Below are 16,930 nucleotides of genomic sequence, written 5' to 3' on the forward strand. Positions count from 1 at the left end.
CGGATACCCCCATCATGGAGGTACAGGATTCCTCTGGGGAATTGATCCAAGGGCAAAGGGAGATTAACATGACTTTCCGGCATTACTACGCTACTTTATATGGCCCACACGCTCCACTCTCGGAACCGACGCTGGAGGAATTCTTCTCCGACATATGTGTTCCACAACTGAGCGCGGCACACAGTGCGGAGCTGGCGAGACCCATTACGGTTGCGGAATTTAGAATGGCCATTCGGGCTCTGCCTAGAAACAAGGCACCCGGGACCGACGGGCTTCCGGCGGAATTTTACTTAACATACATAGACCTACTGGCCCACCGCCTTCATGAGTTGTACAGCGAGGCTTTAAAGGGAGACGGCTTGCCTGACACGACACTACAGGCCCTGATTGTTTCCCTTTTGAAACCAGGGAGGGACGCTTTGCGCCTAGACAACTACAGACCGCTATCATTCCTGAACACTGACTCCAAAATTCTAAGTAAGATACTGGCGGTACGTCTGTCCCAGCACATCCCGGAAATGGTACACCCCGATCAAAGTGGGTTCGTGCCGGGTAGGAGTACGGCACTAAATCTACGGAGACTCAGTCAACTAATGTCTCCGGATGCAAGAGGGAGTGACACAGAGGGTTGTATCTCATTGGACCTCCGACAGGCATTCGATACACTCAGATGGGACTACATGTTTGCAGTCATGTCCAAATTCGGACTACCAGCCGGATTCATAGCCTGGGTGTCCCTGTTATACCGGAAACCCACTGCACGGGTTCGAACCAACAAATGCATCTCTGACCGGATTGAGGTAGCAAGAGGTACGAGGCAGGGATGTCCACTCTCGCCCTTACTATTTATAATCGCCCTGGAGCCCTTGATGCTGAAAGTGCGCACAGTGGCGGCTGCGGTGGGGATAAATAGGCTTGCCACCTACCATATCATATCGGCGTACGCCGACGACATACTGCTGTTCCTAAGAGACATGAATACCCCAGCGACGCCGCTACCGCGGATCTTTGAGGTCTTCCGCGAGTTATCCGCTTCGCTGCTAGGGCACCATTAATATTTTACATTCATTTTCCATTGAAATGAATGGAAAGTTCATGACGAGTTACCCTTGTCATTAGCATCGAAGAGGTTATCGGGCCTCGCTATCAACGAGACAAAGTCATACGGATTCGGCTTTCGGGGCCCGGTGGAGGGAACACAAGTCCAGTTTCCGCCGCACTGTTTCCAGGTTGCACCCGTGACATTTAAGTACCTGGGTATCCAGATATACCGACAACCGCAGGACTTGCTGGACGGTAATCTGGGACGTGCCCTGACTAACCTGACTACGCAGGTGCATTTTTGGACTTCCCTGCCTCTGTCGGTGGCGGGAAGGGTGGCTATTTCAAAAATGGTGGTACTACCGTGTATGTTGTACTTTTTTACAAATTTACCAATTTTTATCCCTATGCCTTTTTTTAAGAAACGAAATACTCTACTACTCGAACTAATATGGGGGAAGGGCAGAAGGCGCGTAAGCATGGCCAAACTACAACTACCCACGGATAGGGGCGGCTTGGGAGTGCCTGATATGTTCGCTTATGCCTGTGCGTGTCAGCTGCAATGGCTAGCTTATTGGCTAGCAGGTCGCAATTTACATGAGCTGAACATGACGGAGGAGGATAGGGCTCGGGGGGTTATACATCGCTTGTTACTACCGGGGGCCAGATCGCCAGCAACGACTCCACCCCTACTTAAACTGGCTCTTACATACTGGAAGAGGGCGACCAGATATACCAATAGACGTTCGAACTATGCACCCTCGATACCACTATTGGGCATCCCACTGGGGACAGGCCGATGACGGAACGAAGACTACAGGTGTGGCAGGGAGCGGGATTTACGCAAATCGGGGATTTTTTCTCAGATAACAGGCTACTGACATACGAGGAATTCACCAGGCTACATCACACGCCGAGGGCACTCTTTCTGCAACATGCACAACTGACGCACTACATAACCACCCACTGGATAGAGGGTGGAGCGGAGCCTGACACCAACACATTGACCACCATGCAATACCTCATGGGAACGGGTAGTCACTTGACAAAATGGCTGACTGCCGGAATACGGGAGGGCAGGGCTGACCCCCTACAACCCCTGAAACTACGATGGGAGGCGGATCTAAGAGAGACACTGAACGACAAGGAATGGGACATGGTACTGAGACTGCCAAGAAGAGTGTCTAGGAACCCTAGGTTTAAATTTATACAGTTAATGATTATACATAGGGCATATTTGACTCCCCACAAGATACACACAATGTTCCCGGCAGCGGCTGATAATTGTCCTAGATGCCAGCTGGAGGATGCAGGTATGCTGCACATGTTTTGGGAATGCCCTAAGCTGGGACATTACTGGGGTACCATTCACCACATTTTGAATGACATAGCACCAGATAGACCTTACACATCCGCTTCTTATTGCATACTGGGGGTAGGTCACAAGGAAAGAAAAAGGAGTGTGGAATCCAGATTTGTAGATTTGGCACTGTTACTAGCGAAGAGGTCAGTGGCGATGAGGTGGAAGTCGGCCAGGCCGCCGGAGATAGAGACCTGGAGTGGGGAGGTGATCAGATGGGGCAAAGCTGAGGGGCAGGAGCTATGCAGGGAAGAGCGCAGAGGCCTCAGGAAACACCCCATTTCAATGGAATGGAATGCTCTTCTTCTAGCGTTAGAACAAGGCGTACAAGACCGAGGGGGCTAGTACGAATTTCTCATTCATCACAGGGGGACAATATGCGTGAGACCGACCACGCCCGGGAACCGAGATTCAGATCCACAGAAGACCAATTGTTGAAAATGTGTGATGTTAACACGGGGACAGGTACCCCTACCAGATACCGACTGTAACATAGACATTAAAGCAAAACCACCATATTACTGACAAGAGGATCGAGTAAGTGCTGGGAGAGGGAGGGAAGGGGGAGGGTGCTAGGGAGTTAAGGGATGTTACTAATTACAGAAAATGGAAAATGTTAATGATGAATGCATACTGAAGTTTATGTCACGATGCGGAGACACGCTATAAGATTGCCTGTACAATATATCGTGATTTATTTTGCAAATAAAGAAATTTAAAAAAAAAAAAAAAAAAGAATGCTCCAATAGCCCTTCCAGTAATTCTGCTCCTCCAGGCATTAGTGATAGCACGTGTACCAATACCTTGAGGGGGATTACAAATTACCCTAAGAGTCCCTCTAGAAATGAGAATTTAACAGCAAAATGGCAACTCTGGTTCTGATTTCCCAGTAATTCCTCTTTTTCACCAGATTTTCATCTGTGATGTTTGCTTGGAGCTTCCAAGTACAAAGAGACCAGAAACGTCTGTCATGGCCATTCTGAATTATTCAAGTGTATACATGGGTATCCACCGTATGTATAGTAAGTTTGTACCTATTTAAAGTTGTTATCCCCCATAGAATGCGTACACACAGGAATACACTCTAATAGGGGCAGATGGGGAAGACAGGTCAGACAGGACATCTGCAGATTAACCCCTCAAAGTTCTATAGAAATTGTAAAATATTTAGTTGGTAGTTGCAAGCACTAAGAGATGGATATACAAAGCTATTAAGAGGTCACAAAGCCTGCTATTCACAAAATCTCAGGGTCTGCGATGCTAAATGGCCTTTATAAATGTGCTAAACACATTTTGCGATTCGGTTACTGATTACTGAATCGCAAGATGGGTTTAAAAATGAATGTCAAATCCCAAATTTGAAGGGGAGTCTTTTGGGCATCCAATGTCCATTGTTTGCAACTGTACATTTGGTCGCAAGTCATATGTTTCTGACTATTTAAAATGGTAACACATTGACAAATGGGAAAGGGATTATGAAAAAAAAGTTTTTCTACAGTCTGCATTGGTCCTGGAAGCACAGATATTTCGTAGACAAACTTTTTTAAAAAGTACTTTTTTGTGACTTGAGAGACCACTTTCCTTTTAGGAAAATGGGCTGCATTTTTTTTTAAAAAAACAGTACTTTATTTAAATAAGATCACAGACATGGTGGTCTGCTGACTCCAACTGGCTACCATACATGTGATAGAATACAATCATAGTTAATCACAATTTGCGATCTACCTCATAAATATTGATGAGGTAGGTCAAAGAGGGACCCACATCAAATAGTGATTTTGCAAACCCATATATTATTAAATAGGTCAATTTACAATCAAATCTTAGTACATCTAGCCCCAAATGTTCCAATGTTACTGTCACATTTTAGATATTTTTCAAACTAAAAGTTTCAAACCATTCAGACATAAGCCAAATGTTAGCTCACCATTCAGTATCAGTAAACATTCTCTTTTTGTGTGGAAAACGTGTCAAATGTCAAAACAAGTATTAGCAAAGCCAATAAGTTTCACCGATGCAAGATCTATTGACTTTGTCAATGTTTTGTTTTACATGTTGCACAGCAGTGCGGGCTGTTATACTACATGGCTTAAAGTGAAAAACAGAGCTATGACACAGCCAGCATTGACCACGTAATAGTGCTGCCTGACAACTACAGACCCATTGCAAAAGGACCGTTCCTGGGCAAAATGATAGAAAGAGCAGCGTTCGCCCAGATGTCACAATTCATTGAAGCGAATGACGTACTTTCTGACTTCCAAACAGGATTCCGTCCGGGAAAAGGCACTGAATCTGCCCTCCTTGCCATCTGGGATGATCTAAAGAATACAGCTGACCGGAATGAGGTTGCTGCGCTACTCCTCTTGGACCTCTCAGCTGCCTTTGACATGGTTGACCATGACACTTGTGGAGAAGTGTGGCTCACTGGTTAGAAGCAATGTAAACAACAACACAGATGCTAGTACTGGACTCAAATTAACACCTTTTATGTCAACAAATGGTACGAATAAAACATACCAATACGCTTTCACTTACGTCACTAGTTTATTTTAGTCCTTTTATAACAACAGCGCTGGGATGCCTGGCTTCACCTTGGGGGTGCCCAGGAGGGGCATCTCACAGGGAGAGCCAGGAAGGGTTCCACATCGGTATACAGCGGTATACATCGGTATACAGCGCCGGGACGCCCCGTTGCTGGGGCAGCTGTGCACTTTACAAGTATACTACATTTACATTTACACTCTGAAACAAAGACTCTATGAAGCCGGCATAGAGGGAACTGCTTTAGGCTGGATAGCATCCTACCTTCGAAACAGAACTAATGTCATCCCTACCCCGACCTCTCTCGTCCAAACCATACTCCACAAAAGCAGGGGTCCCTCAAGGTTCTATCATCTCGCCCATGCTTTTCAACATCTACATGAAGTCATTACCAGTACTGATCAATAAATTTCACCTCACGTGCTATAACTATGCAAATGACACGCAAATACTCCTTCAACTGGAATGCCCCATAGACATTGGAAAATCACCAATTTTCAGCTGTCTCATAGCCATGGATCAGTGGATGACCAGGAGCCATCTCACATTGAATGCTTCAAAAACTGAAATACTCACCTGTGGCAATTGGAAACATTACAACCTGCTTGCCGCATGACCTGATGAACTGGGATCACTGCCTTAAGTATCGAAGGAAGTAAGAAACCTCGGAATGACCATGGACACCAAGCTGTGGATCAATGCCCAAGTGGATAAACTAGCAAGATCAAGCTTTGCTACTATAAAAACGCTGCAACAAATTTTCCCTCATTTGGGATTTCCACACAAGGTCCAAGTTACCATCTCCCTTGTTCTGTCCACACTCGATTACGCCAATAGCCTCTACCACGGATCACCTTTAACAGCCATGAAAAGACTACAACGAATTCAGAACTCGGATGCCAGACTACTCTTGCATATCAAACCGCAAGACCACATCTCCCCTCCCTTGAAAGCCCTGCATTGGTTACTGGTTGCCAGAAGATCCACGTTCAAGCTGCTTTGTATCACCCACAAAGTAATACATGGAATGGGACCGCTCTTCATCAGGAATAAAATCACCAAACACATTCAACAAAGGAACCTCCGCTCTAAAGGAGCATCTCGCCTCAAAATCCCACCAAACAGGAAAAAAACATGGGTGGCACATCCTTCTCTGTTCAAGCAGCCAAACCGAACATAAGGTCCACCGACAACCACCTTATCTTCAGAAAACTACTCAAGAATTGCTGTATATTGTTGTATAAACCTGTAAAATAATTATGTTGTTGAGAGAAAAAAATAATAATCATAAATAAATAAATAAAATTAATCTTTGGTCTATATGTACATACTTCCATTGTGCATCTATGTATCTTCCATGTATTTGTGTGTCTGTTACTTTTCTCCTGAAAAAGCATATCCAATGCACTACCCTATTTCTCATCCTGTGCCTCTATCAATATCTTTAATCTACTTATACTTACCTCCTTTATGTATCTATACACTTTGAATGTAATTATGGACCTACGTATTTATCACTTTCTTCTAATTTAGCATTTGCAATGCACTACCCTATTTCTCAGCCTATACTTCGCTCAATATATCTTCTAGCCCAACCTTCTGACTCATCTCAAACTTCTACTACTCCTTCCAATACACTACCCTATCTCTCATCCTATACATCTATCAATATATCCTCTACATCCACTCTCTCATTTATCCCAAACCCCATACCACTACTATGATTGCCAAACTAACCCTTTCTAGACTCTACCCCTCCTTGTATCATCTGACACCTCTTTCACTATACCGATCCCCTAAAACAAACCTTTCTAAACTCTTTCCTCTGATTCATCCCCATCAAAACTGCTTTTTACTCATCCAAAAGCCTCCCCCTATTGCTAAGACCTAAAAAAAATTAAAAATAAAAATCTTTCACTCTTTTATCCCTCCACTCATCCTTTTCAATCGAAATTAACATACTAACATGTTCACTTCTCAGATTCCATATTAAACTATAGTAATATACTACCCAAATAACTGAATAACATATCCACTACTCAAATTACTTCGTATTTTTTTTGCTATACTAATTTTCAACAGTAATCCTTTATGGGTTCCAGAGTGGCGTGCTACTCGCCATAAAAGCGGTTCAACACCCATCAGGGGCAACAAGTGCTAAATGAATGCAAATCTTTCTTCCCCTTTTATCCCTCCGCTATCCTTCTCATTCCAAGTAACTGACTAATATCCACCACTGAAATTACTTCATATTTCACCATATTAATTCACCACTAATCCTTTGTAGGCTTCCTGAATAGCGTGTGTCAACAAGCACTATATAAATACAAACCTTTGTCCTCCTCTATCCTGCTATCATTCCAAATCCAAATAACTGACTAAGCTATTCACCACTTAAAATGTACTTGCATGGTTCACTATACTAATTCAACACTAATCCTCTATGGGTACCGGAGTAGCGTGCTACTCGCCGAAAAAGCGCTTTGACGCCTCGTCAGGGGTAGTAAGCGCTATATAAATGCAATTACAATACAATACAATATTGTACAACAGCAGCCACAGTCCGTGCATATAACAGCGGTGGGGCGGTGGGGCGGTGGGGCGGTGGGGCCTGATAAGGGGGGATTTCGAGGAACGATGCTGAGGGAAAACTAATTATTTATTTAATTTTCCCACTGAATTGACTCTCAAAATCCCCACTTGCCCTGCCCCACCGCCCCACTGCTGTTGCCTGCACGGACCGCGGCTGTACAGCAGCCCGCACTGCTGTGTAATATGTGTAAAAACAACATGGGGGGCAAGCAACACGAAGGGTGGTGAGAATCGGACGGTGGAAAGAGAACAGGGGTGGGAATCAAAAAGAATTAAACAAGGAACATGGGAGGAGTGCAGGGAAGTGGTTAAACTACAGACAGGGGAGGAGGATGGGGTAATTAAACAACGGACATGGGATGAGGGCTGGGCGGGGCGAATAAACAACGGGTACAGGAGGAGGGTGTGGAAGCAACCAACATCAGAGGAGGGTGGGGGAACAACAGACAACAGCAGGAGGGTGGGAAGATAAAGGACAGCATGGAAGGGGGGACAACAGACAGTGTGGGAGGAGGACAGTAGAGAAGGAAAGGAACTGCAGACACATGCACCACAAAAGACTGCATGTGCAAAAGTAAGAAAAGAGTACCTGCAGGAGCCTGTGGCCAGTGGAAGGACACTGGCTCCAGACAGGGAGCTGCACTTCGTCCATTCTCCATGGCAGGGACACAGACGAAGACCCAGGACGAAGCCAGAGGTGAGGAAAATGAATAGAAAGCAAGGAAACAAGAGCAATGTGGAAGCAAACTAATGGTAAACAGGTAAGACATTGGCTGACTTTAGGCCCCTTTAAAGTTTTTGTTTTCTTTGCCATATGAGATTTTACCACTGTGCAGGCAAACCCTAAACAATTGATAGACTTTTACTATAAAGTGATTAGGTGAAGATATAAAAAAATCGATCTTTAAAAAGATGATGAATATCCTCGAGGCAAGGTATGTTGGTACCAATGTAAACTAAGTCAGAAACCTTTTACTTTTAAAGGTGAGTCTGTTTCGAGCGAGCCTGTGATAACACTGATTAAACAGCATATTCAACACAATAACTAGTACCGCATTGGCAATGTGATGTGTATTCTAATGAGGAGCTGCTTACTTAAATATTTTCAACACAAAAAGATGTAGTTAAACCGGAGCGCAGAAAACAGAAATCTAAGAAATTAAATTTCTTCTCTTAACAATGAGAGAAATTGCATGCCATTAAAATAAAACGCCGCTTTATAGACTGCAGAATCTTTAAATACACAAAAGAATAAAAATGGGGGGAATTAATTGTTTATACATGTAGCAAATTATGGCAATGTTAAGTTTGGACTCTGCCAAAAAATACATTTGAATTACAATTAAAATACAGGGCAGTCTCGTGGCACAAACCGTTCTCGTTCACGAACTATAAACATTTATGGCGAGGTGCTTTATGAGACAATTTAAGCTGTAAATACACCGTGGTTTCCACTTTCTTGCCCAAAACGCAGCGTATGAATGGGGCTCATGAAATCAAGCGGCCCAGCCTTGCTGACACAAATGCCAGACAGCAATAAAGGCAACAGTCGCTATTTAATTTTCCGGCCGGCTGACATTGTTCGTGAGGATTTTACGCGTGACCCTGACTGGGCCTATAAAAGAATGCAAAACAGCTTTTCTTCTCCTGGAAAAACGCCACATTTCAAATTACCGTTTTGGCAAGTAGTTTAATGATGCCGCTGTGTTGCGTTGTCTATGGATATAAAGATTATGGAAAATTTAAGATGAAAAGGTTTTTTGTGAAGCTTAAACACTATCCTGGTCATTTATGCTAGAGCAGAGTACACATTTCTTGTCCATAACCCAAATATCTAGGTGCTGTTTGTTAAATCGTTTCAGTCCCACAACGCCATCTCTGAGATAAAGCGTTCACCAGATCTGTAACTCCCCCCCACCCCTAAACTCTACTGGCCTCATTTATGAAAAGTGACGCATCACTGCGTGAAAACAGCGATGCGTCACTTTTCACTGCACTCTCCCTGCGACACTAACGATGTGTCATATTTACAGTATGACGCATCATGTCGAATGGAGTTACAGATACATCAGTATTTTTGACGTATCTGTTGGTGCAAAAGTGACGCATTGCTGGAGTGTGTCACAAAAATGACGCAACTCCAGCAATGTGTACTTTCACATGCGGCATGCCATGAGGCAGGCGTAAGATTTTGACGCATTAGCGGCCAAGAAATGGTGCAGTGAAATCTTATAGATTTCACTGCATCACTCTATGACTCTTTCTTGCGTTAAAACGCCCCCTTGCATATATTAGACAACCTCCCAAGAGACAACCGCCAACTACCACCAAAACTGCCTGTAAATCTAAATACTCTGCGATTAGAGCAGAACCTAACAGAGTAGCTTGCATAGATTTGCCTCCCGAAGCCGCCCCCTTTGTGCTTGTTCTTGCTGGAGTACCTGCACCCACCCACGGGAAATTTGAAAGACATGAGGACCTATTCTCCAAGGTCCTGTTTTGGTTATCAAAGAATAGACCCCTCCCACCCAACAAAGACGGTGGCATCCTGTGCGTTAGAAGGGTGGGTTGGTTAGGGTCAACACCCAAAGAAATTCCCGGGGACCTAGTTCTAGTAAAATTTAGGGACAGGCACACAGTCCCCTACCTACGATCCTCCCAGCCCCATGAAAATGACGGCCCTATCTGAGTTTGGGATCTGTATGACTTTTATCCAAGTACCCCACATAACCCCTCCACCAAGACTAACAGCCATACACAAACATTTGCTAGGTAGGGGTACCATCAATTTCCCGACCCCCATTAGATCAGCTCTTGTTATTAGTCACTGACACTGAAACTATGAAATTCAGCATCTTGTAAATATGTACCGTGGATTTATTGTACCTTGTGTTTTTATATTTATGTATACTTACGCTTATATGATATTTCTTTTGAATATCGAATAAAGCTTATTTTGAACCTTTAGCATATATTATACCTGGCGCAGGTATAATGCGGCGCAGGGGCTTACAAAGTGACGCATCTACCTAGATGCGTCACTTTGTAAATATGGCGCAACAAGGTGCATTTTTTACGCCACTTGGTGCGTCACAAAAAGTGACGCACCGGTGGAGTAAAAGTGGCGCACAGCCTCATAAATGAGGCCCGTCAAATGGCAAGCATTTACCATTGATTGAAGAATATACGATATATTAGTAAATTGTTGAAAAATGCATGTAGCTTTAGAAAAAACATTGGAAAGGTTACATGGCAATCATGTTCCAAAGGTAATCATAATGCTCCCTGTTCACAAAAAATTATTTTCTTCTACATACGGTTGCAGATTTTTTGCTTTTGGAATCCACCAACTCAAGGATTCCGCATGGAAAGCTTCGCCTGCTGTAAGTTTCCCTGCAGATTCCTTGAAAAATCATGTGAACTTGGGAATTCATCATCTCTGTACAGACCCCCTCTCCATGGCAGAGTCCTTTGCACAGGGGAAATGGATTTCATTTCAAGACTGGAGGCTACCATTATGCATCACCTTTTAATTTGCCACTCCTGCAGCACCTTTAAAGAACTTGAAAACAATTCAACACAATCTAGAATTAGAAAACAATAGGCCATGCACATAATATTCTTCCTCTTTTAATTGCTGCTCCTGTGGAAATGTTTATGTTTATGTTTATGTTTATGCGATTTTTATAGCGCGCAACTACCCATAGGTGTCTCGGCGCTTAGAGTACAGAGCCTTCGCTGAGGCTGAAAGATTATAATGCAAAGTACCAGGTTTTTAGTTTTTTTCTGAAGTTAATGAGGGTAGGGGCAGTTTTAATGTGTAGGGGTAATGTGTTCCAAAGTTTAGCTGTAGAAATAGTGAAACATCTGTCACCCCAGTTAGCTTTTTTTGTACGTGAGACTTTCAGCAAGTGAGCTGAGGATGAAAGTAGTATTCTTGAATGATGGAGCGGAGAGAGGGCATTTTTAAAAAACTGTGGGCCTGTATTATTGATGGCTTTGTATGCAATGCATAGTGCCTTAATAATAAGTATAATAATGCGGGGAATGAGATTTTGATACCCTTTTTGATCACATAGATATTAATCTCATTCATCAATTTGGATCGGTTATTTTCTGTCATTGAGTAAAAGACAAACCCCGCATAGGTTAAATTAACCCCATAAACTGACGCAACTCTGAAGGACCACTTACAACTGATGAAGTTTTTAAAAGTTTAATATAAAATCAGAATTAAGTGCATATACAATCCTCTCAGGATAAGTTTCAATAAGTAATACAATTAAAATCAATTAAAATCAATTCCAAATCTGCAGATTAAAGCATAGATACAATGTGGTCCCGTTGCGTCATCTACAAAAGAATAAGCAAGTTAATTCTGCCCCTACTCTGTACTAAGTGACATCCCTACTTCGCAAGTTCCTTACCTAAAAAGGTGTCAGCAGTTTGACTTCCAAAGAAGTTCAAACTCTCTTAACCCCTAATGGTAACCTATGTCGAGAAGCAGTACCCTCTCTGCCTACCCATCCGCTCTCTAAGGGTCCTCGGCCTACTGCTCTCTTGCGCTCTGCTCTTTCTCAGCGCTCGCTCCTCAGGCCATCTGCTCTGAGCTCCTACTAACTTCTCCTCCCCAGGGTGCTGTCCCTAAATACACAATCACAGTATGGGTGGAACGCCTCTTCGACGCCCACCACGTACTTTCCCCATGATGTCATTCTTTGCTCTTTCCATGGCTTCTTCTCTTCGCGTCGTCCGTTAAGTTGACCCTTCTCCTTAGACGCCATCTTCGTCTTCTTGCTGGTGACTTCATTTGACATTTCATTTGACACTTTTGGAGCAAAAGTCTATCACCTCAACAGACCTTTAGTTCTTTACGGCTGTATTCGTAACCTCGCTTGGTCCTGTGAACGGTCATTTCTAAACAAGACTCAAATTCCAAGCGTCTCTTATCACGTTTAGGCCATAAACTTCGTCCAGCATTGTCACCTTAAATCTAGCAAGACCTTTGACTCATGTCTCGCACATTCAGATCAAGGCTATTCACGACTCCTGTGAGCCCACTAAATTACATACAGCGGACTACACTCCTGCGAACTCTTGGTCAGTTAGGTTAAAATCACATATGACCTAAACCCTTCTAACATTCCTACAAACCCTTCTACACAGTATAACCTTTAACACACATTTATATATAATCGTATTTAGCAAAGCCTTTGATTATAAGTGAATACATTCTACATATAATGCAACATTTATATTCTCGTGCTTACATAGTGCTATACATTCTCTGCACATTTCGTCGCTTTACGTTTCGTCTTCTTTCTCTGTTTCATGTTACTCACGTCTATTCAGTTTTGCACGTTCTACTATTCTTAAGCATTAATATACATTTTTATATTAGCCCACTATGTATACGGGCCTTTCTAATTCTAATGCATATTAGAATAGATACAAATACATTGGTTACATCGGCTAACTTTACACTACAAGTGTTAACTTCACGTTATAACTCCTACGTTATGCGATATGCTTGTGAATATGGTTCAGATATACGTTTTATTCAAATTGCGCTCTCTCAGTTCCCCCCTTTGATGACTTCTAGGAGTCATCACTAAATGCAATTTGAATAACACCTTACACAGAACTAGTTACAAGATTCCCCCTTTTTATCGTTTCGAGAGCTCTTAAACTTTTGTACTGTTGATCTTGTAAAGCAGCTAATCTCCTTTCTTGCTCTCTCATGGATCTTTGTAACCGGTTCGACCTATACCATTTGTACAATTTAACTAACCCTAACAATGTGATTATGCAAATCAATACTATTAATACAGGTTTTAGTATATACCACACAATGCTTTTACCAAGGTTGGCAAACCAACTTCCAACCTTTCCTACTCCATGACCTACTTTTTCCCAAACATTTGTTTTTGATAAATCTTCGATTTCTTTATGTATCTGTGTAATGTTTTGTATGACTTTCTCAAGTGGTTTTGAATTGTCAGGAATGTAAGTACAACATTCTTGGACCTTCAAAGCCTTGCAGACTCCGCCCTCTTTTGCTAGCAGTACATCTAAAGCAAGTCGGTTCTGAAGAACCATTGCTCTAATCGACTGCATCTCTCCTTCTACTAACATTAATGACCTTGCAGTACTTGCAGATAATCTATCTACAACTGTAGCTAGTCTCCTGATCTTAACATCGTTAAGTATCAAACCTAACATAGGAAACATTGCTCCAAATATGTCTCCAACTACTTCTGCATCTCCTACTTCCCTTTTCGCTCTTGTCGAAGCCTTTCCTTCTATGATCGCTAAATCCTTTGCATGATATATTTTGGGGAAGACAATTGCCAAGTAACACGAACCATACCAATTGTCAGGCAGTTTTACATAGGCATTTCTTCCACATACAAAATATACATTAGGAATCGCTTGCATCCCTTTCATGAAATCTTTCGTATAGTACTCTAACCTAAAAGCATGTTCGCAATTTACTTCACCTACAAATACACTCTCATAATACGTCTTGCTTCGAGTTAAACATAACTTTCCTTTATGCGTTCTATCCAAAGCTATTGGACCATTGCTACCTTTCTTCTTGTGTGCTTTTTCTTCTTCGGTCCAATCTGTTTTCCACTGTCCTGACATTTTCAGAATCTTCTGCCTTCTGTATCTGTCGTCTACCTGTCCTATGAACTTTTTCTCTACCTCTGACACTTTGCAAGTCAGATTATTTCTGCGTGCATATGAAGTATCTAGTGTATCCCAAGGAAGAAAGAACTTTGTCAATCTGTCTTCCTTTTTGTAATAGTCCCACTTATTCATTTGTTTATAATTCGGGACTTCAGGCAGTACCGAATCGTAATTTGAAAAGTAGTACTCAAATCCTTCCCTACCATAAAATATACTGAGCAGTAAACTACATGTTATCCCATAAGTCAGTGGGAGATGATGATATCGGATGCCTTCGTCTACGGAAGCCGGCAATTGCATACATACATAGCATTCTTTGGCCTCCATGGCATCGATATATTCATACAATAGCTTGGCATATGCATTTGACTTAAAATTTCCCTGTGACTCGTCTACGTGTAACCTACGAGCTTCATTTGCCAGTAACGTCTTTTCACGGATGACATTGCTCTCCTCCTTCTTCTCAATAAGAGCAGGTTTCAAAGTCGTTACAGGCTTTACATCGGTTGTCTCTTTTTCACTTGCATGTCCTACCATGTACGATGTGGTAACTACTGTAATAATAAGAAAAATTACTACTGCTATTAGTGTACCTATTATGCATTTTGCTTTTCGGTTTGGGTTGCCGTTCTCCATGTTATCAAACAGCGTAGCTCTTTCTTTTGCGAAGAAAAGTTTCTTTTCAAGTCTTTGGTTTGCTTTATTTGCTTTCTCAGTCTGTAAAGTGCTCTTTATCAACAAAGTCTCTTTTCACAACAATGTCTTTTTCATTTCAGCAATAGACAACCCTAACCCTTCTCCGTCCTCTAAATGTAATCCCTAATTTTATTCTTCTTTCCGCTCGGCACTAGGTTATCTTCTTCTTTATAGCTTACACACAAAAGTCTTTATGCATCCACAATTATTCTCGTACCTGCAGCTTTAATAACATGTTCCAATAATTCAAAACGAATGACTTTTTCTTCTTGTTCTGGTATTTGATGGCCAAAAGTCGGAAACTGTAATCGATTTAGCACTAGATCTTTGATCCGACTCAGGTATGGGGGTACGGGAAGTGTGAAAGTCAGTAACCCCTCAGTCTCGAGTCCAGGCGTTAACATCCATATCTCCACTGCCACAAATGGATCGAGATCGATTACCTTCACTTCTCTCACTCTCCCAGATTTCTGTCCCCAAGACATCTGCTAGATAAGTCCACTCTGGGGTGGCGTACCTTCTGCAGGGCACACGTACCCTTCTTGATCTTCTTGGACTCTCAGAACCTGAATCTGTAGTTTCTTCTTCTTGATCCGACTCTTCAGAGATCGGGACAAGGGTTCTTTCTTGATTTGCTTTTAAGCTTGGCCTTCTCCTTCTCTCCGGCCAACTGGCTTCTTCACTCCTTGTCCTCCCGCTCCTTGTTCTTGGACTTGTCTCTTGGTCACTCACAGCTTGTTCGGTATCTGATTCGAACGCCCATGTACTCTCTTCTTCTGAGACGACTTCGGTCCCACTAGTGTCCTGACCATCGTCAGCCTGCTCCGACACCGGCTCAGCTTCTTCGATCACCTCTTCAGCTTGGCTTTCCCCCTCTATGGCTTCTCCGCTTTCTGCTGGATTCTCATCCGAGAGAGGAGCTGTTTCTTCCAGAGGTGTTGGCACTCTTCGGGTGTGTGAGACGTGTATCCAGTTGGGCAAGCCTCCACACTTTACTGCAGTGTTCGTAACTAGTATGACTTGAAACGGTCCTCGCCAGCGCACGTCTAGACAGTTCTTCCTGACGTGCTTCTTCACCGAGACCCAGTCCCCCGGACACAGGTCATGGCACAAGTCTTGTGCTGATGGAACCTCTGCAGCCTGGACCTGAAGGGACACAGAATTAATGGCATCAGATAGTCCCTTGCAGTAGTCCAAGATCAAATCGTCTGTGATGTTCAACAACGCTGCAGTTGGAACCGATGGCAATCTCATAGCTCTTCCCATTAGCACCTCGTGTGGAGACAGACCTGTTTTCCTATCTGGTGTGCTACGTATACTCATAAGAACCAATGGAAGTGCATCAGGCCAATTCAGGGATGTCGATGAACAAACTTTGGCAAGTCTGGACTTGATTGTACTGTTGATTTGTTCTACAATCCCTGAAGCTTCTGGTCGATAACTGCAATGGAGCTTCTGATCAATACTCAAAGCTGAACATAGCATCTTCACTACTTCGCTATTGAAATGAGTTCCTCTGTCCGATTCCAAAGAGGCCGGCACCCCAAACCTCGGTATCAACTCTCTAAGCAACAATTTTGCTACTGTAAGTGTATCGCACCTACGTGTCGGGTAAGCTTCAACCCATCTAGAAAATATACAGACAATCACTAAAACGTATCTGAGTCTATTGCATTGAGGCATTTCGATAAAATCAAGCTGCATTCTATTGAAAGGCCCCCCAGACCTCCCAATGTGACTCAGTGTGACTGGTGTTCTCTTTCCTACATTTAGTTGCTGACAGATCGCACAACGCTGACATACTGCTTCTGCCGCTACTCTAAACTTCGGATTAAACCACGTTTGTCTGAATACTCTCACCATAGCATCTCTACCTATGTGTGCTGATCCATGCAATTTCCTTGCCATTGGACTAACAAGTTCGTTTGGTAAAACTGCTCTCCCATCTGCAGAGATCCAAAAGTTCATTTCACTTTTTGTACATCCAGCTGTCTCCCAGCCCTTTTT

Source organism: Lissotriton vulgaris, chromosome 3_1 (assembly GCF_964263255.1).
Source record: "Lissotriton vulgaris chromosome 3_1, aLisVul1.2, whole genome shotgun sequence".
Classification (NCBI taxonomy): Eukaryota; Metazoa; Chordata; class Amphibia; order Caudata; family Salamandridae; genus Lissotriton; species Lissotriton vulgaris.